This window comes from Chiloscyllium plagiosum, unplaced genomic scaffold (genome assembly GCF_037043375.1).
Source record: "Chiloscyllium plagiosum isolate Xiang-an unplaced genomic scaffold, Cpla_swu_hap1 HiC_scaffold_21, whole genome shotgun sequence".
Lineage (NCBI taxonomy): Eukaryota > Metazoa > Chordata > Chondrichthyes > Orectolobiformes > Hemiscylliidae > Chiloscyllium > Chiloscyllium plagiosum.
Window position 1 is genome coordinate 39,774,480 of NW_028270159.1, and position 27,690 is coordinate 39,802,169.

Sequence of the window (27,690 nt, forward strand, 5' to 3'; positions counted from 1 at the left end):
AGGTTAGATCTCACAGAATACAGGGAGAACTAACCATTTGGATACAGAACTGGCTCAAAGGTAGAAGACTGAGGGTGGTGGTTGAGGATTGTTTTTCAGACTGGAGGCCTGTGACCAGTGGAGTGCCACAAGGATCGGTGCTGCGTCCACTACGTTTTGTCATTTACATAAATGATTTGGATGTGAGCATGAGAGGCATAGTTAGTAAGTTTACAGATGGCACCAAAATTGGAGGTGCAATAGACAGTGAAGATTACCTCAGATTACAACAGGATCTTGATCAGATGGGCCAATGGGCTGAGAAGTGGCAGATGGAGTTTATTTTAGATAAATGCGAAGTGCTGCATTTTGGTAAAGCAAATCTTAGCAAGACTTATACACTTAATGGTAAGGTCCTAGGGAGTGTTGCTGAACTAAGAGACCTTGGAGTACAGGTTCATAGCTCCTTGAAAGTGGAGTCACAGGTAGATAGGATAGTGAAGAAGGCATTTGGTATGTTTTCCTTTATTAGTCAGAATATAGAGTACAGAAGTTGGGAGGTCATGTTGCGACTGTACAGGACATTGGTTAGGCCACTGTTGGAATATTGCATGCAATTCTGGTCTCCTTCCTATCAGAAAGATGTTGTGAAACTTGAAAGGGTTCAGAAAAGATTTACAAGGATTTTGCCAGGGTTGGAGGATTTGAGCTATAGGGAGAGGCTGAACAGGCTGGGGCTGTTTTCCCTGGAGCATCGGAGGCTGAGGAGTGACATCATAGACATTTACAAAATTATGAGGGGCATGGATAGGGTAAATAGACAAAGTCTTTTTTCTTGAGGTGGGGGAGTCAAGAACTAGAGGGCATAGATTAGATTAGATTAGATTAGATTAGTTACAGTGTGGAAACAGGCCCTTCGGCCCAACAAGTCCACACCGCCCCGCCGAAGCGCAACCCACCCATACCCCTACATTTACCCCTTACCTAACACTACGGGCAATTTGGCAGGGCCAATTCACCTGACCTGCACATCTTTGGACTGTGGGAGGAAACCGGAGCACCCGGAGGAAACCCACGCAGACACGGGGAGAATGTGCAAACTCCACACAGTCAGTCGCCTGAGTCGGGAATTGAACCCGGATCTCTGGCGCTGTGAGGCAGCAGTGCTAACCACTGTGCCACCGTGCCGCCCATAGGTTTAGGGTGAGAGGGGAAAGATATAAAAGAGACCTAAGGGGCAATTGTTTCACGTAGAGGGTGGTAAGTGTGGGGAATAAGCTGCCAGAGGAAGTGGTGGAGGCTCCTACAATTGCAACATTTAAAAGGCATTTGGATGAGTATATGAATAGGAAGGGTTTGGAGGGATATGGGACGGGTTTCACGTAGAGGGTGGTAAGTGTGTGGAATGAGCTGCCAGAGGAAGTGGTGGAGGCTCCTACAATTGCAACATTTAAAAGGCATTTGGATGGGTATATGAATAGGAAGAGTTTGGAGGGATAAACGCTGGATTGGGATATCTGGTCGGCATGGACAGGTTGGACTGAAGGGTCTGTTTCTGTGCTGTATATCTCTGTGACTCTATGGTGTGTGTGTGTGTGTGTGTGTGTGCATGCGTGCGCACTCGCACGCATGAGACAGAGAGTGAGTATTTTAACCTGATTTTTAACTTTGTCCACCCCAGTCCAGCACTGGTTCTGCCACATCATTCCAAATCCTGACAATTCTCTGAGTAAAGAACTTTTTTCCTCATCTCACTCCGAGCTCTCTTGCTGTCAGTCTTGAAAGTTTTACCCTTAGTTACTGACAGACCAACTAGTGGAAACAGAATATCCTTCTTTTTCCTGTCAAAATTGTTCATAATTTTGAACACCGCAATAAAGTCACCCCTTAACCTTCTCTGCTTCAAGGAGAATAAGCTCAATTTCTCTAATTTTTCTTTGCATCTAAAATTCCTCATTTTTGGTATCATTTTAGGAAATCTCTTTTGCACTCTCTGCAGGGCCTTAACATCCTTCCTTTAACAAGGGGCCAAGAACTGTACACCGTACTCCAATTGTGGTCTGACCCGTGATTTGTAGAAGTGCAGCATCACTTCCTTGCTTTTATACTCTCTGCCTGTAATTATAAAACCAAGGATCTTATAAGAACCTTATAAAAATCTTATAAGGACGGGAAGGTGTTGGGTAGCCCATCTCCCTTTGGCCAATTGAGACTTTAGAATGGTCTTGGAGGTGTCCATATCTACAGTCTTTTTGTGTTCTGATAGAACCCTCCTCCTGGGGAACTACGTGCTCAAATCAGATCTGTAACCCTGAAGGAGAGCTTTCTCCCTCCATTAGAATACCTCCAACCCCCTTCCCTGCACCCTCCCCCTTCCCATCCCACCAACCCACTGTCCAGCCAAACCTGATCACTTCATTCCCCTTTCTAGGGCCAGTCAACCTCGTCTCTGCAAAATCATGTCTTTAGTTTCAGGCCTGGCTCATCTTCAGTGGGGATTGCCTGTTGTCCCAGTCATTGCCACCATTCCTGATGGTGCAGCTAAGATTGGAGAACTTTTGGACATTTGGTTAGGTACCAGATCTTGGAAATGGATTTGGACAGAAGCAGAAGTCATGTCCCAATCCTATTTATGGTTTAACTATTGCTGCAATACAGCAGTGTTTAAGTCAGGGGAGTGGGATCATTACCTCCATATAAACTTCACACAAAAAATACTTTGATAAGATGCCATATGGTATGACATGACTAAGGTGATAACGGTAAAAGAAGGGACAATAACAAATAGTAAAATAAAACAATGACCTGCAATTACTGGAAACCTGAAACAATAGCAGAAATTGCTAAAGATAATCAGAACATTGTCAGAAATCAAACAACACCAAGTGAGTATTTTCACCTGATGAAGGAGCAGCACTCCGAAAGCTTGTGTTTTCAACTGAACCTGTTGGACTATAAACTGGTGTCATGTGACTTCTGACTTTGTCCACCCCAGTCCAACACCACACTGCCACATCAAAACATTCTAAAGAAGGGTCATGGGACTCGAAATGTTAACTCTGCTTTCTCTTCACTGGTGCTGCCGAAACTGCTGAGTTTCTCTAGCAATCTCTGTTTATGCAATGGAAAGTGAATGGGTTACAAAGCAGAAAACAGAGAGTAGGACCTAAAAGTCGTCATCAAAACTAGCAAATGATGTTCCACAGGATACTAAGTACATTATGACTCACCATTTATATAGTAGCTTTGGATAGAGGAATCAGAAATATAACTTATAAATTTGTTACTGAAAATGTAGATCATATATAGAACAGTAAATATGTACAGTAAAGCATGAATACAGATTCAGAATGAACTTGTCATTGTTAAATTAGCTTCAACATAAATAAATAGTTGAATAATTTGGAGGAAGAATACTTAAGAATAAATAAGATCTTAAATTGCTTGGAAAATAAGTGTTTAAATGGACCCAGTTAAACCGAATTGCCCTTTTCTATTCTGTGAATACTATTGTATTGTCTCATTTTTTGGTGAAAACTTTGCCCAAATTGACTCGCTAATGTGTTATAAAGAAAGTGCAAGAAACTTAGCAGGTCTGGCAGCATCTGTGAAGACAGAAACAGAGCTATTTTTACAAGTCCTATCGAAACATTTTTTTTTCAGCACTTTCTGATTTTATTTCAGATCTTCAGCATCCAGAGTATTGTGCTTTCATTCTCTAACGATAGTAGGAATTTAGAAGAATAAGTACCTGAAATCACTTCACATTGGCACAAAAGCGACACCAATCTTCAGCTCACTCATCGCTTCAAACTCTATTATTCTTTGTGGATGATTAGTGGTCAAAAAGAACATGTCAGAATTAAACACAAATGCACCAACCACTGCATCAAATTCACAGAGAGAAAGAGAGAGAAAGAAGGAGAGAGAGAGAGCGAGAAATTAAATCTTCTAATGAATTAGTGCAGCAGCTAAGTACAAGTATTCCTATTTGCAGTAATTAACGTGATATAGCTTAAACTAGTATTTATACAATATTTCCAATGACTACAACAGATTAGCAAAGAGTAATTCTAGAGATTCACCAAATCCCTCACAAATACATCACCATTCTTTGTTCATTGCATGGTATCTGCCAAGAACAGGTCATCTCTGAGTATACGTATACCATTATCTCATTTCCTTTGTGCTTATGTACTAGCAAGCTTGGGTAAAGTGGTTATGAGGCTTTGCAGGAATAGGATTATGCATTACAATATACGATGGAAACAACACAGTGATTCCCAAAGCTCCAAATCTAATGAACCTCAATATTCATCATTAGCAATTTCTCATACTTTCTAGGCATGATTACATTTGTCTTAGATTGCAGTACAGAGAGATTTATGCTCATTTAACTGTCAGCATCAAAATAACAAAACAGAATAGGATTGTTTAAGCTGTAAAATTATGTCAACAATAAACCTTAAAATAGTTTAATGTGATTCATCGGATTTAATTCAAGAAACATCTCAAATGACATTTTGAACAGAAAGTTAATTAAACACCAACAAACAATGGCCAGTACTATATAGATAATAATGTTAAGCTGCCACAAAGGGAGGCAGATTTACTTGTGAAACACCAAATTCCAATGGAAATTGGACTTGACTTTAAGCTGCAGCTGATGTGAAAACAGGTCAATATCATGTAAAATTTAATCCAGTTTTAAAACAGCCACGCAAAGGTTTTACGAAAAGGTTTTCTGGATTCCACCTACTGCATTGGGTGAGCCTGGCTTAATAAAGCGAACTGATGTGAAATAATAATATGAAAGGGCAGATCATGCACAGTAAGCTTGCCTGTGAACAAACAGGGAATATTGTGTTCATTTTGTATTGGAAAAGTTACCTTGCATCAAAGCTTTTGATCCGAATTTGCCATGGCCATTATTACCATCATGATTCAATATAATTTTAAACTAACATATGTTGTCTTGCATTGAGTATATTTTAAAGTTGCAACAATTGGAATTTGCAGCATTTTCACATTCCTTGCCCTGACAATCCTCTCAGATATCCTTGCTCATCCAATTCTGATCTGTTGAACATTCCCAATGTCCAGACTACTGTCATTTGTGACAAAGCTATGGCTTTAAGAGGTGTGTTTTGTCCTGGTTTTCTTCAGAGAGAGATTGGAGGGCAGGTGATAAGCAGACAGTGAGAAGACAAACGATTTGTGAGGCCATTGATTTTTTTTTAAAGTTGCAACAATAGAAGCAGGCTGAGATCCAAGATTCTTAGTTAGCATTCGGCAGTTGTTGCTGGTGTCTTAGCAAAGTTGGAAGGCTTTCCTGGCTGCTATACTCTCTCTCTGAACTTTTTTTCAGAATGATCTTTTGATGTTCTTTCCTCCTGGATTTGAAAATTGCATGGAAGACAATTGGTTTTATGAATTTGCTTTTTTTGCCAAGGGGTGTATTTATAGGATGTTACTATTGTGGAACAGTTAATTTGTAATAGTTACTGTATCTATTATTATGTTTTCCAATAGAGATGAGCTATTCCAAGTTCTTCTTTCTTTTATTATATTCTAACTATAGTGTTTGAATAAATTGTGTTTGGTTTAACATTGAGTAGTTGGTCCAACTGGATTACATCTGGAACACAACACCTCACATTTACCTTTGAAATAAGAAAGACGTTAAGGTCTAGGCTACCTTCCTAATATATTTTGAGGGTGTGTGGTCTGGTCCATAACATAGGTGGTGGTATCCTTCTACTGCAGATGTTTTGGTCTTTGAATTTCTTTCCCAAACCTCTTTACCACCGTACATTTCTCTCCGGTTTATAAAATGCTTTACAAGAAAAACCTTAGATCATCTGTTCTAACATTTATTTTAATAGTTCAATACTACATTTTTCTTAATAAAGTTCCTGAGAAGCATATTGGGATGGTTTGCTATGTTATATTATTTATGTAAGTTTAAGGTATTGTTGTTGTCAATGTATCCATTCATGAACAAAATATTGTTAAGATAATGGTAAACATGCATTATTCTAATTCAACTTCTATCAAATGATATTTAATACCTGAGATCTTCACCTACCTGGACTAAAATTGTTTTTAAATTTACCTAAAATGGCTGCTGTGATTATCTGTCCAGAGATTGTAGGCAGGCTTTGTGAAAGTTGTATGAGATATACAAAACATGTCAGCACTGAAATTATCACTTCAAGTAAAGTCACAGAAAATTAAATCAGCAGCATGTAATTTGCATATTTTGTTTAATTCACCGTTGCACAGTAAGTCCTTATAATGAAAGAAGAAAGATTGTCTGCAGGGTACTAAACTTGAAAAGACAATAGAGCTAGTTTCAGGAATATGCAAATGAACATATTACAGGAGTTTATTTGGGAAAGCAGAGAAAAAAAAATTACATGAATTCATGACAAGTCCTGGACACTTTATCTCTGTACTTTTCATTTCTTGAAAGAAGTACTCGGTAAACAACCTTTTTAAAACAACCATTCAATAAAAAAACTGAGTATTGTATAACTCTTTAAGACAAGATCTTAACAGATTTGAACTCAACTCTCACAGCTGTAGGACTCTAAGAATTTTAAATTGCACCTACTTTCTTATTCATATCAGATACCCTCCATTTTTAAAATTACTACCTGTGTTTGTGAGGATGTGTTTGTTTGAGGCTCTGTTTTTATCTTTTTGTGTGAGGTACCAAGTAATAATTTTTTTTCACTGAAGTAAACCCTGCCACTGGCTCCATTGTTTTGATTTTGTCAACTAACTTTTGATTGAAGTGTAATAGATATATGCTAAAACGATGTTTTTAAAAAATGTTGCAACTGACCAAGAGGAGGTGTAATAGAGAAGAGCTGATTCCTTCTTCCCACATGGTCACAACAATACAATCTTAAGAGGTTAAGTTTTTAAAGCATTGAAAGAGAGATTTTTTATTAGAAAGTTGTGATCAAGTTTGGGAATGATTTTTTGTTTACTGCTAGTCCATTTTAATATTAATACAGGAAGGAAAATATATTTTTAACTTCAATCCCAATCTCATTTTAAATTATTTTGTTCTATCACAGTCTTTTAGTGCCATTCAGGTTTTATGAATTACAGTTTTAATAATCGGAAACTAACTGGCAAAATTGATCTTTTGCTATTAAAGTGATCATGGGTGAATTATTTTGTCAAGATCTGATCTTACAATGGAATTGTGATTGTTTACAAATGCAAAGGAAATTCACAAAGAAAGAAACAGCTCATTGGCCTTCTAAGTTTTGTTTTGCATCACACATTTGCACAAGCATTGTCTCGAACTCATCCATTTCATTTCTCAAGGAATGTTTTTGTTCAAGCACCCTCTGATTGTCAAATGTAATTAGGGAAGACCGCAGAACATTTATTTATTCCAATATCTACATGATTGACATTTGATCGAGTTTCTCCAAACCATTTTTTCTCCCCAATGCACCCACTCTCTATAGCCTCATCCTTATCCTCCAACTCCATCAAGATGCCTGTGAAGAGTATACTATCATTTCAATGCACATCTGTTACCTTAAAAAAAAAATAAAGTTACTATGGACAACTATCCAGCATCCAAGTTGGAACTGGAGAGCTTTCAGGGTCCCAACCTTTTTGATTTAGCGTTTATCCAGAAAAGGTTAGAGGAATAACAATTAGGTGTATCTCCTGTCTCAGCATAAAGCTAACCATCCACCAATTACTCATCTTAACACCTCCCAAACACACAATGCCCAAACTCCATCCTCAGACATCATATTCAACTGTCATCTGAAGACCCAATACACGACTCTCCATTCTACACATACGCCACTGATTATATAGATATCCAAACCTCCTCTCCCCAAACACCTGATTATATCTCTTCCTGCACACCCCAGACATGTGACCCCCTTTTAGGTGCCAGATCTAATCAGTGCTATCTGACCCACACCAGCTCTCACTTGCTTACCTGCCACTTACCAACTCACCCACCTGCCATCCTTTGCCACTCTTCCCACTCACTTAGCTGTTACCCTTTACTCTTACCCACATGCAACCTTACTTTCCTCATCCACCCACCTGCTGTAAATTGATTTACCTCCTCCCCTCACCCTATTTCTCACCCACTTTGGCACCCTATCATTCATTCATGAGCCACCTAGGCACCTTACCCACCCTAACCTGTCACTGATTTACCTCACACATTTACCTCTCCACGATAACTGCCAATGAGGCTTTGCAACCTTTGACTACTGTGTGTTTACTGGAATATAGTAGCTTTTATCATGTAAAGAGGGCATGGTTTTTGGAAAAGTTCACTCTATTGCTGCCTATTCAGTTTGCTGGATTACATCTATAGGGATGGATCCTGCATCAGAATTTTCATCTGTAAAGTTCTGGAAAGTTAGGTGTTGCGTGATTTGGGATGCAAACCTATTCGTGTTTGGAGCAGTTTGCTCCCATTAAGTCAGCTTTAAAAAGAAAAGGCTCATCACTTAAACACGCTGTAGATTATTGCAGGTTGGGATGGGATATCAGTTATGTTAGTATAATAACCATTGTTATCAATTCTCTGAGGTGCCTCATGGATATAGGTCTAGACAACATGAGGTTAAAAGTGCTATGCCTTATCCAAGCCAATATGATATCATCAGATCATGTGGAGCTTAATAGGCAGTCTGCAACATTGACCCTTTCAGAACCATCAATTCACAGAACAGCAAATAGGTAACCTTTTGCCTGTTATTTGTCATAAATTGGGATTCTGACCAAGACTGGAAGCTTTAGGCTGGTATCATTTGATAAGATAATAAACTAAGGTCTTCTCAAGTGGAAGATCCCATGGTTCATTTTGGAGAACATGAAGGAAATCACCCATAGGGTCCTGGCTGATGTTTATTCTTTAATATGCTTCACAAAACCAGATAATCTGAACATTGTCACAATGTTGTTTGAGGGAGTTATCGCCCACAAATCGGCTGCTGCATAAGCCATGTTACATTTTGATAAGGCTTCAAAACTATTTAGCTGGCAATGAATCACTGAATGATGTGAGTGGTGCTTTTTAAATGTTGATCTTTTCTTTTGTTCCCTGGTTTTTAAAATTGAATCCCAAGTTCCCGGCAGAGTCTGTTCCAAATTGATTGGAGGAAATAAATTATTTGTTTTATCTTGATGTTTTAATTGAGGTTTTACAGAGACCTTACAAAATAGTTTGCTTAATTCAACATTACCTGCACATCTTAGATCTTGAGAGCCAAATCATATCACAATCAGTCGTCTTCACTCTAAAAATGAAACAATTTCAATTCATAGTTGCAGATATGTCAATTATCTCATCTCATGGCAATTGTGGAGAAAAATGCACAAACATTCACAAAATGTTGCAAGTGTGATATTATCTATGATTTAAATAAGCATAGAGTGTCAGGTTTTGAGGTAAAGTCCAGTGTTCTCAAGATACACATGAAGTGTCATTAGCTCTGTCAATACAGCTTCATGTTGACTGAGGGGTTTCAGCAAACAATCAATAGGAACAGCCTTTTCTTTTGACAATGAACCTTCATTCACTGCATATATTTTCCTTTGTCAATATGCATTATCTGTGATTAAGTGCAGACCACAGGCCGTGCACATCAAGTAATGTTTGCCAAAAGTGCTAACAGTTATTACAGGCACAAAGCTTTTGTCCTGGGAGAATATTCTAAAGGTTTCCTGATTTAGTTGGCTGAAGTGAATGAGCAAAATTTTGGTAAATGTTGAACAACGTGAGTAAGTATGATGTGATATAAATTGTGGCATTTATATACCTATACATAGATACACATCTGTTTATTTTTGATTCCAAGTTTGGGTTTCTGATTTTTGAATTAGTAACTGATGGATTTTCAATGTGTCTAAAGTTAATAAATAACTTGTAAGAAGATCTGTAACATTGTGATTTATTTCAAAACATTTTATGTGCCCTTTTAATTGAATTAGTTTGCATGTACCACTAATGGACTTTTAGATTGTTTTACAACCCAGCAAGATAAATAATGGGGCTTTAAGGCTTGTTGGAAACGACTGGAGCTCACTCATTTTATACACTTAAGGAAAACACCTGCAGCTACAAGAGGGAGACCTTTGGGTTTCAGGTTTTGCTTTGAATGGGGCAGTCCTGTGAAGTACTTGTGATGGGATGGCTATCGACTCATGCTCCTAGTAGGCAAGGATATATAGTAAATTAGCTAACTGCAGAATGAAGAGTTAGTGTTAGTCTCAGGCCAGAAGAGTTAGAATAAAACCCTGAAGAGGTTATTTAAAGCTGAGTATATTGAAGCCCCAAGAAGAAAAGCTATCTAAATTCCAGCCTAAAAGGTGATGTCATGAGTTACACGATTTGTTGTTTGGTGCCAATTTTGCATAATATTGTGAATATTGTGGATAATTATTGACATTTGCAGTGCTGGATATACACCTGTACTTTTGGACTGCATGTCAGAATATCAGATGGGAAATCAGTGGAACAGCATTGATGGGCTCCAAATCCTTGTGCCTGACATTCTAACATGCACCCAATATGCCACTCTACACAATAGAACACATAAATAGTCAATTTGGCCTATTTGTGTTTAATTATCTACTTGCCAAATGAAATAAATCGGAACATAATATGAACAATAACAGTTTTTCCGGTTAATAATATTGAATGCATAATTGTTATTCTTGCATTTGCAGCATTACCGATATTAAACAGTAATGCTCAGTAGATCCAGCAACATTTTTAGAGAGGAAACCAGCAGCCTAGATTTTCTGATGGCCTGACGGTCATTATTCCAGCGTAGATGGGAGTTGTGGATGGGGACCCTACGTAGCATACTCCAAAGTTATTGCCCAGCAGAATCTTCAATTTCCTTGGTACAGTTAATATGATGCGACTTCATCAGTGTTTGAAGTTGCAGGCCAGTATCCGAGTCGGGAGGATTTGAGAATGCAGTAAGCTCAGCAGATCTGGAGATAACGTGGGAGATTTCACAGGCTGTGAAGAGTAGAAGCAATTGTCAGTTTTACATGAAGTCCTAAAGGGAGCTACGCTGTTGACTATGTTAGTGAATTCGCAGAGTTTGATCTGCAACAGCAGTGTGCTCATCACCAACAAATGAAATTCTGTTAGAGTGGAGTTCACATTGTTTATTTCATGGAGATCACATTATCTGTGAAGTAATAGGTACACCTTTCTGTGCAGCGACTTTCCACTTAGCTGTCAATAGACTTTCGTGTGCTCTGGAGAGATCATTACCAGTCTTTGTCACAAAGTGGAGATTGTCAGATAATGGCTGAAAATTTGGAAAGCTGAGTCCCATGTCTATGGAAATTTGCATTTAGTTTCAGCGGAGTGCAGCAGGATTATTAGTGAACAAGTAAGGATTTGTCTAAATTGGTTACAGAGCAGAGAAAAAATATTCCACAAGGTGCCCTGATAATGAGCGCTCCAATGCTAACGATGAGTTTTCCATATATCTCAGCATATAACTTGCTGAGATCAAGATCTGAAGACATTTACACAGCAGGAAAAGGCTGAAGGGCAGAATCTTATAGGAGACCTGAATGACGTTGACTACGGATAAATTTGAGGCAGAATCACATGAGAAGTTGTGAGGCCTCTGTTGAACCCACCGGTAACTCGCTGCTTCTTTGGTGCAATTGCCAAATGGTGAGGCAGGTTTCTCACTAGGCAATGATAATGTGACAATTAAGGAGAATTATAGCTTGTTAAAAGCCTTATTAGGGCACAATTCACCTTATTAATGTTCAGATAAAAAATGCATAAAATATTTTGGACATTTACAGTTCTCGACATAGAAGTCAGGCAGCACAGTATTAAGTGCTGGTCTCCTTCCCATCGGAAGGATGTTGGGAAGAAGGGCTTATGCCCGAAACGTCGATTCTCCTGTTCCCTGGATGCTGTCTGACCTGCTGCGCTTTTCCAGCAACACATTTCCAGCTCTGATCTCCAGCATCTGCAGACCTCACTTTCTCCTGTTGGGAAACCTGAAAGAGTTCAGAAAAGATTTACAAGGATGTTGCCAGGTTTGGAGGATTTGAGCTATAGGGAGAGGTTGAATAGGCTGGGGCTGTTTTTCCTGGAGGTTGGAGGCTGAGGGGTGATCTTATGGAGATTTATAAAATCATGAGGGGCATGGATAGGATAAATAGGCAAGGTCTTTTCCATAGGGTGGGGGAGTCCAGAACTAGAGGGCAGAGATCCAGAGTGAGAGGGGAAATATATAAAAGATACCTAAGAGGCAACCTTTCTTGCAGGGGATGGTGCATGTGTGGAATGGGCTGCCAGAGGAAGTGGTGGAGACTAGTACAATGGCAACGTTTAAAAGGCATCTGGATGGGTATATGAATAAGAAGGGTTTTGAGGGATATGGGCCTGGTGCAGGCAGGTGGGACTAGATTAGGTTGGGATATCTGGTCGGCATGGACAAGGTGGACTGAAGGGTCTGTTTCCATGCTATACATCTCTATGACTCTTTGACTGTATGGTGGGCACTGTCGCACTCACAGTCCCAGGGACTCAGGTTTGATTCCAGCCTCAGGTGACAATCTGTGGAGTTTGCACATTCTCCCCATGTGTGTGTGGATTTCTCTGGGTGCTCCAGTTTCCTCCCACAGTCCAACAATGTGCAGGTTAGGTGGATAGGGCATGCTAAATTGCCCATAGTATTCAGAGATCTGCAGGCTTCGTGGAGTGGCCATGCTAAATGTAGGATACAGGGAAAGGGTAGAGGGCTGGATCATTGTGGAATTCTCTTCAGGGCGTTGGTATCGACTTGATGGCTGAATGGATACTTAAACACTGTAGGAATTCTATGAAGTCAAAGTGGGTACTGGTGACATTATCTCAAGCTTGCCCCAAAGGACCTCCATGTTGGCACTGAGTAGCAAGTCATGGGCACTGGCTGAAAACAACTCATCTCCATAGACATTGGTATCTGACGTGATCTCTAAGACCTCTCATGCAAAGAGGGGCTTACATTTCCTCTTGTCTGTCATGTTAGGATGGTAAATGTTAGGAAATATGTGGGGCTGTTCCAGAATGCCAGTGCTTATCCAGGTGCGCAATGGCCTTTAATGTAGCACCAGTACCAGAAATGCCAGTAAATTCTGGGATATTCAGTGACTCACCAAGTGTGGCATCAAGGAGATCTAGCAAAGTCAATGGGAATCAGGGGGAAAGCTTTCCTCTGGTTGGAGTGATCAATCTAAGGTGGCTGGAATTATTGAAGGTCAGTTATTTCAGTTTCAGAAAGATATTATTAAATTAGGAAGGGTGCAGAAGAGATTTAAAAGGATGCTACTGGAACTGAAGGGTTTGAGTTATAAGGAGAGGCTGGATAGGCTGAGACTTTTTCCATTGAAGCATAGGTGGTTGAAGGGTGACCACATAGAAGTTTATAAAAATCATGACTAGCATAAATAAGTTGAATGGTAAAAGTCTTTTCCGTAAGGTAAGGTAGTTCAAAACTAGAGGACAATAAGTTTAAGGTGAGAGGGAAAAGATTGAAAAGGGACCTGAGAGGCAACTTTTCAACACAGAGGGTGGTCTGTATGTGGAATGAACTGCCAGAAAAAGTTGTAGATGTAGGTACAGTTACAACATTTTAAAAGACTTTTGGACAGGTACCTGAATGGAACAGTTGGGAAGGATATGGGCCAAGTATTAGCAAATGGGATGAGCTTAGTTTTGGAAACCTAGTCAGTGTGGACACACTGGACTAAAGGGCCTGTTTCCATTCTGCATGACGCTATGACTCTATGACTGGCACATTGTTGCAGGAATGGTGCCTGGTAAGACACGGCAAGTGGTTAATGAGATGAGATTGGTAAGATACAGTGAGAAAACTCATTAGGCCTCATGGTGAAATGCACTTCAAAGATACCTGATGCAATTTGCATTTCACCAAAAAATCTTAGATCCATCCCATAATCCTGAAACATGTTTCCACTTACAAATAAGTAGAGTTAATTAATGCCAAGTGGCTTTTAATGGAAGTATTTAGCTCCATATTGTTCATTGGTAGCAAATCCTACTCAATTTCAATCTTCAGTCCCTCTTTTAATCACCTTTTTTGTTTCCTCAACTTCTTGTATAGACTGTGTCCCACATGTCAGTCCTACCACACAGTGAAGATTAACTATTACTCATTCAATTGATAAGATTTTTTTATATACATTACCTCAAAATTAAAACATGCATTTCAGTCTCTTTCTATCTCCTTCGCTTACGATCGAACATTTTAATTTCTTAATGCGCAGGATAGGGGCATAAGGCAATGCTTGTCTGAATTTCTCTCTTTGAAATTTCACTGGAGGCATTCACCTATTTATTCTGACTTGGTTAATGTCTCTGCTGAAATAACAGAGTGATATTTTACAAAAACCTGACATGCATTTCCACCATCTTCACGGACAGACTTGACGTGATTGAACGACAAACGTTGAATTATCATAAACTCTCATTGATGTTCACATTCTGAAGTATGGATTTCCAATTTTCCTTAGATGTTAAAGTTTAAATAAAATTGTGCGTGGCAACTAGAGTTTTTAGTTTTTAATGTGCTTCCAGCAAACAACCAGCTTGAAAGAACTATTCCATAAAGCTGTTAAGAACTATTCCATAAAGCTGGTACAAAACAAATCTTAGCGTTGGCATTTTTAAAAAAAATTCTCAGACAAAGCCGAACGTAGATCTAATAGCTCAAAATATTGTGGAGAGTCAGCAACCAATTTACTGTACTGTCCAGGCAGATCTAAATATACAAATTGGCATAAACATGTAATCCTTAGCAAAGTTGATATCCAGGCAAAATGCTTCAGAGTGCAACCCTATTGCAATTATAGACAACCTTGGCAAAGATAACAAAGTGTTTGCTAATTTGAAACAGAAAGGACAGGAGAGTCTGTAAGGGGGTAGTTACAAATCTTTAGTCCCCAGGATTTGGAAAAATATCCCGTAAGACATGAAAAAATGCCCACAAATACATGTTAAGAACAGATCAAAGACTAGGATAATAACTTCACTTTGAAACATTTAGTAGCCCCAACAAAACAAGTACCGGTAACTGTCATGCAGTCTCACATGAGATCGTAAAGGAAATTGAATGTTGATCTACTCCACTTCTTTGTAGCAGGAAGAAACAGCACAAATGTAATGTTTAGAGCTGATATAAATGGTAATGAAGGTTTTGACAGGCTGTCGACAAATTCAAAAGCAATAACAGCTGGTACACGTTCACAATACAAGTGGCAAATCCATTAACTTGATTGAGTGAGCCCAAAACCAACATCTTGTATGATATCGTGGTCAGTGAGCTCAGTTGGTGAGAGTGTGGTGTAAGATGATACAGTGCAGCATAAGTTCATTCTGTGTACTGTCTGTGATATTTTATGGAAGTCAGTATCCTGACTTAATGATACTGTTCCAAAATACTTGCAACAATCCCAATAAACAAAGCCCTCTGCACAAAGAGTGAAAATGGCGCAAAAAAGCTTACAGCTTACAAAGTCAGAAGGAGGGAGAGTACCAGGCAGCCTTTCTTCACACACACAGCTACTGAACTAAATCAAAAATCTGACCTGCCAGGACTGGCCATTCCCTTTCATTATACAAGTTATTTTAAAACATGAAACTCTTTTGCCTGAGGCAGTATCTGTTAGGTGTAAACAAACAGGTCCAATAATGTATCCAAACTCTCAGACTTTTTGGAGTCTGGGCTGTTTACAACTTCTCTGAAAAAAACCAAGAACAATCTAACCTTGTCAAAGGAACAGGTTCGTCACAAGGATAAGATTAACAATTTGAGTTTAATGGCTGAGGTTACCATGAATGATTCTTCTTCTCAACCTCTCCCTTGATCTGATGCATGGTGACCCTGAGATTAAACCACCACCAACTGATTGATTGATTGACTTGTTGTTGTCACAGGTACTGTTGTGGAGAAAATATAGAGAATCACCAAGAAACGCAGAAAGTTCTTCAAGAAGTAGGTCTTTTATTTGCAAACAAAAAACCGTGACACCTAGAAAGCAGATTCTCGAATGCCCCCAAACCTCAGGGTCCGAGGATTTTTATATCTTTTTTATCATGTTTCTGTTAGCTTATCAGCATGTCCAACTATATTAATCAAAGTACTTCAATCTAACTACACAATAAATCGGTGATGTTAGTTCCCATTATCTCTTTAATTGTACATTCTACTTAATGTTATTCTAACGTCACGGATGGATATTTATTGCTAACTCTGCTACAGTGATCTTCAAATCCAGACTAACCTGTCATGAGAGATACTTAGCTATTCCATCTATTACAATAGTCTCCTGTCTCAAGCTGACTCTACTAACTATTAATTAGATATTTTAATGTCATGTCCCAAATATTTATTGTCCTAATCGTGTCATACTAACACCTAACAGAGAAACTTGCTTTATTACTTGCGTTATCTCATCTCGCCATAGTGACCTTTCAGCCTTAACCTTACTCTGCTAATTGGTGTAAGAGCATTCCACTATTCTTATCCCATCCTGCCTTCCACAGACCACAGATCGCCAGTGGTCTTCATGCTTTAACCCTTCTCCATCTGTACTTCCCACTACCTCGGGAAAACAACCAAAATAATAAAAGACCCCTCCCATCCTGGCTAAACCTGGCTAAACTTAAGAAGGGCTTATGCCCGGAACGTCGATTCTCCTGTTCCTTTGATGCTGCCTGACCTGCTGCGCTTTTCCAGCAACACATTTTCAGCTCTGATCTCCAGCATCTGCAGCCTTACTTTCTCCTCCATGCTTTAACCCTTCCCAGGCTTTCATGTTCTTTATTTTCCATAGTACCAAACACAGTGAAAAGTGTTTGTTTGTCTGCTGTACAGCCAGATCGTACCATAAAAAGAGCATCAGAATAGCAGAACAGAGTGCAGAATACAGTGTTACAACCACAGCAAAGGTGCAGAGAAAGATCAACTCTAATTTGAGACGTCTGTTCAAGAGTCTGATAACAGTGAGGAAGAAGCTGTTCTTTAATCTATTTATATGTGTATACAAACATTTATATCTTCTGCCCAAATGGAAGAGGGTAGAAGACGGTTTAGCCAGGATGGGAGGGGTCTTTTATTATTTTGGTTGTTTTCCCGAGGCAGTGGGAAGTACAGATGGAGACAATGGACTAGATTGTGCTTATGACTCTCTGTAGTTTCTTGCAATCGTGGGAAGACCAATTGCCATACCAAGCCGTGATGCATCCAGATAGGATGCTTTCTGTGGTTCATCTATAAAAACTGGGAAGAGTCTTTGTGGATATGCTCAATTTCCTTAGCCTCCTGAGGAAAAAAATGTTGTTGTGCATTGTTGACCATTGCATTGACATGGGTGGACCAGGACAGATTGTTGGTGATCATCACTCCCAGGAACTTGACAGTCTTGACCATTTCCTTCTTAGAACCACTGATGGAGACAAGGACGTGCCCTCCACTCTGCTTCCTGAAGTCAACGATCAGCTCCTTTGTTTTGCTGACGTTGATGAAGAAGATTGTTGTCTTTACAGAATGCCGCTAAGCACTCAATTCTTCCCTGTGCTCTGACTCTTCGTTGTTTGAAATCAACCTACAATGGTGGTGTTGTCAGCAAACTTGTAATGGAGTTGGGACAGAATTTGGCCGCACAGTGTATCAGGAGTATATTAGGTGGCTGAGCAGACAGCCTTGCAGGGATTGGTTAGAGAGTTATAGTGGAGGAGGTGTTGTCACTTACGCTTACTGGTTGCGGTCTATGGGTCAGGACATCAAGGATCAGCTACATGGGTATGGCGTGTAGGGGGAGGAGTGGCTCAGAGTTTGTCTGTATCTAGTCAGAGAGAACAGGCCTGTAGTCTTGAAAGACTATCAGAACTTTACCTTTCTCCAACTGAAAACAAAAAAGACCTAGCTTGTCTCGGGAGATATTTATCTTCTGATCAAACGTGAAAATCATAGATTGAGTTAAGTAAAGCAAACAAAAATATAAATTTTGAAAAGATCTGACAGGAAAGGAAGGAAAAGAGTGGAAGGAATGTCTGGGAGCAACCATGAGAGTGAAAGAGAGAGAAAGAGTGTGGGGAAGCCAAAGGAAATGAGAGTCAGAGAAAGACATAGGAAGGTAGAATAGAAGAAAAATAATTCAAACTGAAGGAAAAGCAACAAAGAATTTTTAAAGAAAAATCCAGTGAAGAAAGCTTTTTAATACTATTAATTTTCATTAGAGAAATATTCATGAAGGAAAGGAAAATAAACATGATAGATAGAGCTCACCCAGGGAAAACATCAGTCTCACTTCGGTGAACAACGACAAGTAAGTAACCAAAAGTACATACAGGAAAATGTGCTAACATGAACGTCAATGAACTAATGAGCCATTGTAATAAAATCATTTTTGTAAATAAAATGTAATTATTCCACTGTAAGAAAATAGATTTCACAACACTACTGACATGTGCAAATGGGAATGTAATCGGAATCTGCTGATATTTCATTTCCCATTACATATCTGTGTTCATTTGCAGCACCAAGCATTCATTTTGAATAACCCTTGCTTCATATCATCACAGTGTGTGGCACACAACTTCTCTGAAATATTTGAATCAGTTGGCGATTAGCAGAATGTTTCCATTAATTCGTCAGCAAAGAAATGAACCTAACTTTCCAGCATTTTGCTGACTTGACAAAACTAGAATCTGGGCTATCCAGTGTCATCTGAGTTAGCTGCTAAGGTTTTGTCGCTGGAGAACTCTTGACAATTCCCATGAAGCAAACCTCAAGGTTCGTCATGTACAGCTACCTCAGTGGCAACACTAATAATATGGTGACCCTCAGGTTAACTTCACTGCCAGTCATCTCTCTCTAACAAGAAAACAACCAATACTGCTCTGGAACTATGGCAATTTACACTTGCAGTGATAAAATATATGCAAAAAGTACCCTCCTTATCTAAAATCTAAACCTTCCAGCTTGCATGAAATTCATGATTGGAAATGTTAAATGCTATGTTTCAAAATAACCCAAGACAGAAAACATTTCCACATTGGGAAAGCTGCAAATTCCTTTAGTGCTGAGGAAGCTTGAACATAGTGACTTCTGAATTTTTAATTTATTACAGAATCTCAAAACAAGTGAAGCTTCAAATCCTGTCAACAGCGAATAATTAGGATACAGCTGAATATGCATTCCCCAGCCTTGTAATTGTCAAAAGTAATGCTGACAGAAAAGACAATTAATATTTATACACAGACATTATTGAACACAGTTGGCTGCTGAGTTATGGCATGAACAAAACCAGAAAAGGGAACGATAATCAGGAAAATACAGCATTTGCAATGAATAATTTATTATGCGGAATAGGAGATATTAATATTCTTCAGATGAAACATGTTTTGTTATTTATCCATCACATAAAACAATCTAATTCTATTTAGAGCAATCTTGAACCATCCTAAATTGATTAGACTACCTTCCTTTTTGCTTTCCTGCTATTAGGCAGATGACAGACGTCTTGTATTGAAAATTTAAGATAAGCCATTTTCTACAGAAATAAACAAAATCAATGCCAGGACAATAGGAATGCAATCCAATTCCTATTCAATAATCCGTAGAACATCCAGAGCAGTATGTTTATTTTATGAGTTCAAAAATCTATAATTCATGAGCATTGCTCATTGGGGTGCAGTATTACAGTCAGTCCATGGGACTTTAAAGAGGACAATTTTCTCAGGGGTATGCTGTCTGATTATACTAAAGGAAGATTTCTGTCTTTTTCCCAATGCAAAAGAGAAATGTTTCTTGTGTCCTGGCAAAAAAAAACGCAATAGCTTTATCCACACTGGATAAGAGTTGAAATAAAGATATGAAATTTTTTTAAGATCTGAGGTTGACAATTTGGCACTGAAGATTGAAAAAACTTTACAAAACCAATACAGCCAGATCATGAGCGGAAATGAAGGAGTTACTAACTTGAAAACTGCATTTTTTCCACATTTTAAAAGATTTCAGACAGTTGCATTAAAAGCAATTGGTCAAGTGACCATTTGCTGATTCAAACCTCCATCATTTCAGTGAGGATTTAGGTCAGTAAATGATGGTTATTTGGAAAGTATAAAAAGATGGGGGGGAGAAAGGCATCCTCAGGGTCTACATGACTAAAGCAGAGAGCAGAAACACAGCCACAAAGTGACTAAGGTCATGAATATTTCGAGAAACTTACAGGAGTTCAGTCACGAAACAGAAGATGAGACTGAAATGAAACCTAAAGCTTTGTGTGCATTTTTTCATATGAACATATTAATAAACTGCAGGCAGTGAAGAGTTGATGTAATTTGCTCTTTGACTTTCAATTTATGTCTTCGGTTTGATCTTATTTTGCCTCGTTCTGTAATTAAGTGAAACCTGTATCTTATTAATTTAAAAATCAGACAAGAAGCTGTGTTCCAAATTCTGGTGTGATGATACAATTTGAAATGTCAGTGGAAAGGTTGAATCTGCTATTCTAGTAGCAAAAAGGTACCAAAGAAATATTCTTTTATTTTTTGTGAAAATAATGCATCAGGTTAAAAAGTAGAAATTAGTTATTTTGCCCACCAGTTTTACCTTTTCAAAGCAAAGCAAATATATTTAATTTTTTTTTAACACTTGGCAGGTTTAAAGATTATTTTGTAGCCAAATGAGCTTCTCCAGGATTCACTCTGCTGTGTAAAACTAACAAGGTCCTATGTTCCGTCTCCATTCTGCTTTGACTTTTACTCTGCACTGCAGAATATTCTGCAGAAAATTCCGTCTTTCTTTCCTTTCCTCAAGACTATATGTTATTGCTGGAAATATACGTGTGGATCAGAGATAAAAATAAAGCCACCATAGTCCCTGAGGGTTGCTCACTCATGAGGGAAAGAAAAAAAAACTGGTGGTGGTTAAAGCTGAGGGTCAACACTTCTCAGACAAGAGGGTAAATGATCAGGTTTGAGAAGGCAGGTCCTTCACAGTGACTCAGCTGGTACAGAAATTGACTCCATACTGTTGACATTGCTCAATATTGCAAATCAGCCAACTGAAATAACCAGGTCCCATATCAGAAATAAATACTGGGGAGGAAGTGGCAGGTGTGACTGTAACAGGATCAGCCAGGTGGATCTCATGGAATGTGAGTTCTCTGATTGGGGCTGTTAATCTGGTCCAATCAGGGAGACCTGGCTAATAGATGTAAAGAGGACTGTCAGAGCTTCTGCTCACTCTGAGAGCTAACTCTGAAGAAGTTACTGGATCAGTATTATACATGTCCAACTAAAGGGTGACTTGGGATACCAGCCTCTGAAGAGTTTTTCAGTGGCATATTAGTAAATGGCAATATATAGATCTCGACTATAAGCTTTGGGACCATAGGTTCATATTACTGAGATTTAAATTGAGTTATTGAATCTGGACTTGATGATGGTGACCACCTAATGATCAATGTGCGGATGTTGGATCAAGACTGAGAGAACATTGGTCAGAAAAATAATATCTTGCATTTGACTTTTGAAGGCAATATACTTCATTGGACATGAGACAGGGGAATCTGCCAGGGACTAGAGCATGGAATCCTGGCAGATTCCTCAGTGCATCTTTGAGAGACTGCAATCCTGTAACTGATGCCATCTTTCAGATGAACTGTTGATCCAAGCCCAGTCAGCTCATAAGATTCAATAAACACAATGTAGGAGCAGATTACTGCAGATGCTGGAATCTGTACTGAAAACAACAAATGCTGCAGATCACAGTGGATCAGGCAGCATCTGTGGAAAGACAGCGAGCTAACATTTTGCAATCTCAATTGCTCTTCATCAGAGGTGACATCAAGTATCATGGTGGGGGTTGTTGAGATTTGGGGGAGAAAGGATGATAGAGTATTCTTCTGTGCCATTTCCACCACCTAGAGTGAGACTCCACCACCGAAGATATATTTCCCTCAGCTATCTGTGTTCTGCAGTGACCATTCCCTCCGTGAATCCCTTGTTAGGTCCACGCACCCAACCAACCCACCCTCCACGCCTGCCACCTTCCCTTTCCACGGCAAGAGGTGTAAAAACTGCACCCACGCCTCCCCCCACCTCCGTCCAAGGCCCTTAAAGATAATTTCAAATCCAACGGAAATTTTCCTGCACATCCACCTACCTCATCCACTGTGTCCATTGCTCTTAATATGGTCTCCTCTACATCGGGGAGACAAGATGACAACTCATGGTGCAGTTGGGGAACATCTCTGGGATGCATGCACCAACTAACCCCCTGCCCTTGTAGCCAACCACTTCAATTCCCCCTCGCACTTCCCCAAGGACATGCAAGTCCTGGGCCTCCTCCACTGCCAAATCAAAGCCACCTGCCAACTGGATGCAGAACAACTCATCTTCCACATCTGGACCCTAAAATACACAGCATCAACATTGACTATACCAGTTTCCAAATCTACCCTACCCCCACCTCATGTCAGATCCAACCTTCTAACTCTGCACCTCCCTCTTGACCTGTCCTAGCTGTCCATCTTCCTTCCCACCTATCTGGTCCACCTTCCCCTCCGATCTATCACATTTTCCTCCCACCTGCATCCACCTATCACCTTCCCACCTACCTTCTCCCAGCTCCAATCCACCACTATTTATCTCTCAGCCCCTTTCTCCCTCCACATTCCTGATGAAGGGCTTTTGCCTGAAACGTTGGCTCTCTTGCTCCTCGGATGCTGCCTGACCTGCTGTGCTTTTCCAGCACCACACATTTCAACTCTGACTCTCCAACATCTTACTTTCTCTCTGTTGTTCCAGAGATTCAGGTAATGTACTGGGGACCTGGGTTCGAATCTTGCCACAGCAGATGTGGAATTTGAATTCAAATCAAAATCTGGAATTAAGAGTCTAATGATGACCATGAATCCATTACCGATTGTCGGAAAATCCCATCTGGTTCACTGATATCCTTTAGGGAAAGAAACTGCCATCCTTACCTGGTCTGGCCTACATGTGACTTCAGTCCCACAACAATGTGGTGGACTCTTAACTGCCATCTGGGCAATTCAGAATTGGAAATAAATGCTGTGTTCTTTCAGCCTCCTGTCTGTCTATTTTGGATTCCAGCATCTGTAGTTTTTTTTTTATCTCGAGTAAATGCTGGCCTAGTCAGTAATGCCTTATTCCCATAAATTAATAAAAAATAAGTAATCAACCTAAAGACAATAACTCAAATGAAAAGACTTCCAATTGACTTGTCTTTCTTTATCCCTATCAATTGAAGCCTGAGACAGCAGACTGCATGAGTTGCCTAGCCAACAAACATGTCCAACTCTATGCACCTGCCCAGATGAGGCATGAAATCAGTACACCTGCCTTCTGCTTCCCATGTGAAAAAATACTGACAATGGATTCACAGTAAATGTATTAGCATGCTAGCCTATAAATCAAAAATAAATTAGAACAGTCTTTTGGAGAACAAAATATTGTGTTTTTAGACATAGTTAAGGACAATTAATTGATTGTGAGTTGATTGCTGTCTTTAAATAATCTTTCGTTTTAACATGGCAACTGCAGCAAAATTTAAATTTCACATTTTGTTTACATACGGATCAGATTGCTTCCTTGATTTAATTAGCTCTGCTGATGTTTTGTTGGAAGTCACTAGTTTGTTCTGTTATCAGGATTTGTGCCTTAAACATCAATGTGTGAAATGTTTATAGTTTCTATTCGTGTCATCTGATTGCTACTGCTAATTATTAATATGTATGAGGTTTTGCAAATCTCTACATCAAGGTATCTTTGCTCTGACAGCACCTAGATTAAAGTAAGAAATGGAAACAAGTTATGCTTTCTCTATACTTGCATAAAAGTCAATAGCTTGAGACCAATATTTCAGGTAAAATGCAGGGAATTAATTTCACACAAGTAATAGTTTCAAGGATTTGAAGTACAACTCTGATAATTATGATATTCCAGGGGTGGTTGAAAGGATGTGGAATTTGGCAGGGAATAGTTATCCCAAAGCTAGTGTGCTTCCAATTAAAGCTGTTGGACTATAACCTGGTGTTGTGTGATTTTTAACTTTGTACACCCCAGTCCAACACCAGCATCTCCAAAACAATATTCACCCGTGTGTTCCTGCCAACATTCATCGCAAAATGACCACAAAAGATTTTTTGGCCAAACTTCAGGTGGAGTGTACACGATTGACCATTACTCGAGTATATTTTTGACTTACTTAGTCAAAAAGAAAAATGACATTTATGTAAGGTTTATGAAACTGAAGACAGATAGAGATCTTGAACTCAACAAAGAACTCAAACAAGGAATTAGGAGGTCTAAAAGGAGCCATGACATGTCTTTGACAGACTGGATTAAGGAAAATCCCAAGCCTTATATATCCACATATAAGGAGTACAAGGCTAGCTAGGGAAAGAGTAGGTCCACTCTAGGACAAAGGAGTGGAGTTGAACAACATGAATGAGGTCCTTAATAAAGGTGAAGGACATTGTGGATGGGGAGTCTCTGGAGGGGTATATTGATATTCTGGGGCATGTCAATATACAGAAGGCAGAGGTGTTGGGTATTTTTAAAAAGCATTACAGTGGAAAAGTTCCCAGGATCTATCCCAGAATACTGAGGGAGACAGGTGAGGAATTTGCTGGGAACTGGTGTGAAATCTTTGTATCCTCTTTAATCACAGCAGAAGACCCAGAGCACTGGAGAATAACTAATGATGTTTGTTTTTTTTAAGAAGAGCAACGGGGAAAATCTGAGAAATTACAGACCAGTGAGCCTTACAGTGGTAGGGGAATTATTGAAGAAGATTCTGAGGAATAGGATTTACTCATATTGTAAATACATGGACTTATTAGTGATAGTCAGCATGGCTTTGTGCATGGAAGGTTATGTCTCACAAACCTGATTGAGTTTTTTGAGGAAATAACAAAGATGATTGATGAGGGCAGGGTGGTAGATGTTGTCTTTATGGACTTGCTAATCCTTGTGAAGTCAAATTGGATCTGCGATAAGCTGGTAAAATGGATACAGAATTGATTTGTTCATAGAAAACTGAGAGTAACAGTGGAAGGGTGTTGTTCTGACTGGACATGTGTGACCAGTGGTGTTCTGCAGAGATAAAAGTTATTTGGAACAGAATGTAAGTGTTCTGATTAGTGAGTTGTCGGAATACAAAGACTGGGGCATCTGCAGATAGTGAGGAGGATTGCCTCAGGATACAACAGGATGTAAATAGGCAGAGAAATACCAAATGGAGTATAAACCAGTCAAGGAGTCATAGAGTTGTACAGCATGGAAATAGACCCTTGCGTCCAACTCATCTCTGCCAACCAAATATCCTAAATTAATCTAGTCCCATTTGCCAGAATTTGGCCCATATCCCTCTCGACCCTTCCTATTCATGTAACTATCCAGATGCCTTTTAAATACTGTAATTGTACCAGTCTCTACCACTTCCTCTGGCAGCTCATTCCATCCACACATCACCCTCTGTGTGAAAAAGTTGCCCCTTAGGTCCCTTTTAAATCTTTCCCCAGTCACCTTAAGTCTATGCCCTCTCGTTGTGGAATCATCCATGCCAAGCGAAGAAAAGACCTTGACTGTTTACGCTATCCAGCCCCTCATGATTTTATAAACCTCTATGAAGTCACCCCTCAGCCTCTGACGCTCCAGAGAAAATAGCCCCAGACTATTCAGCCTCTCTCTATAGCTCAAATGCTCCAACCCTGGCAACATCCTTGTAAATCCTTTCTGAACCCTTTCAAGCTTAACAACAGCCTTCCTATAGCAGGGAGACCAGAACTGTATGTGGTATTCCAAAAAGGGCCTAAACAGTATCCTAAGCAATACTAATGCAACATGACATCCCAACTCATAAACTCAATGCACGACTAATACAGATGAGTGTACCAAACACTTTCTTCACCATCCTGTCTACCTGATGCATTTTGGAGGATCTAATGTAGGAGGAAAGTAAACAGTAAATGGTAGAATCTTCTACAGCATCAATATATAGGGGGCTCTCGGTATATAGATCCATAGTTCCCTGAGATCGGCAACACAAGTGAATAAGGTGTTCAAGTAGGCTTAAGGCATTCTTGATAAAGTGCTTTTGCTTGAAACGTCAATTTTCCTGCTCCTCAGACGCTGCCTGACCTGCTGTGTTTTTCCAGCACCACTCTAATCTAAACTTGAGGCATTCTTCTCTTCATTAGTCGGGGCATAGATATAAAAATGGACAAATCATGTTGCAGCTCTATAAAACTTTAGTTATCCACAATTGGAATATTGTGTACAGTTATAATTGAAATATTGTGTACAGTTCTGGTCATCACACTACCAGAAGAATGTGGAAGCTTTAGAGAGGGTACAGAAACAGTTTACCAGGATGTTGCCTGGTTCTGAGAGTATTACTTGTAAAAAGAGACTGAAAAAAATTGGTTTATTTTCACTTGAATGTCGAAGGATGAGGAGGAACCTGATAGAAGTTTACAAAATTATGAGTGGCATGGATAGATTGGACAGTTGGAGTCTTTTCCCCAGGTTACAAATGTCAATTACTGGAGGACATAGGTTTAAGGTAAGAGAAGAGAAGCTTAAAGGAGACATGACAGGCAGGTTTGTTTTTCACAGAGGGATATAAAGTACCTGGAATGTGCTGCCAGAGAAGGTGGTGGAGGCAACAACAGCAATGTTCAAGAGGTACCTTGAAAGATACATTAATAGGCAGGGAATACAGGGATATTGAATACATGGAGGCAAAAAGTTTTATGTTTAGAAAGGCATCATATGGTGGAGTATACTTGGTGGGCCAAAGAGCCTTCCTGTGCGATATTGTTCTTCTTATTTCTTTGTTCTATATTCGGCAACTAATACATGGAGATGGAGAAATTAATCTTGGACAGTGTAACAAAACAAGTAATATCAGACAATGTAGGTAAATGTCAGGCAATGCGTATAATGGGTAGCTCATGTGATTCTGCCCAATTGACGCCACTGCTTAAACTGAAGTCATTTCCCTTAAGAATGATTGTCAATCCTGTCAGAGGAACGGTTTACAATATGTTATTTGTGACAGGGAAATGACGATGCCAATTTTTCTCTGCAGAACAAAACTTTTCTCAATAAATTTTCTATACTCTGAAAGTCAATTGCAGGTCATTGTTAAGAAGAGTAATGGACCCAGTACAGATTTCCCCAATGTATGTGCTTATAAGTGTTATTTATTGACTGTTCTGTTTCTTATTTTTTTTTAAAGATATGAGTCGATTTCTCATCTGCAACATAAAAGCCAAGCATAATCTTCAGATGAAGAGAGGCTACAAGGCAAAGGATAACTGGACCACAAATAATTCACTTCTTGTGTCATCAGTTTTCTATTTCAGATATGTATCTCCTTGTCTCAATTTTAAGTTAAAACTGCATGAGAACACAGTGTGGTCTTCTGGCTAGAGTACTATAAAGTGTACTTATAACCTTCTCTCATGTTTATGTTACAGGTTTAACTCTAGCTCAAAATCATATTAGTTTTGTTGATTATTGGTCTGTATTGGTTTGGTATTGTTTGGTGTGAAGTCCAATAAGACTCCTACCTAGCTCTTTCGATTTCATACACAAAGTACGCAGGGCATTTGTTT

The 27,690-nt window shown here is 39.3% G+C and overlaps 1 long non-coding RNA gene across 1 annotated transcript in view; it reads right to left on the reverse strand.

The window, feature by feature from the left end:
* Nucleotides 1-10,616: 10,616 nt before the first annotated feature.
* Nucleotides 10,617-27,690, reverse strand: part of LOC148146134 (uncharacterized) — an 89,684-nt gene continuing 72,610 nt past the window's right edge. The window contains exon 3 of the long non-coding RNA XR_015760786.1: nucleotides 10,617-11,011. This is a non-coding gene — a long non-coding RNA (uncharacterized LOC148146134). The remainder of the gene's footprint in view (nucleotides 11,012-27,690) is intronic.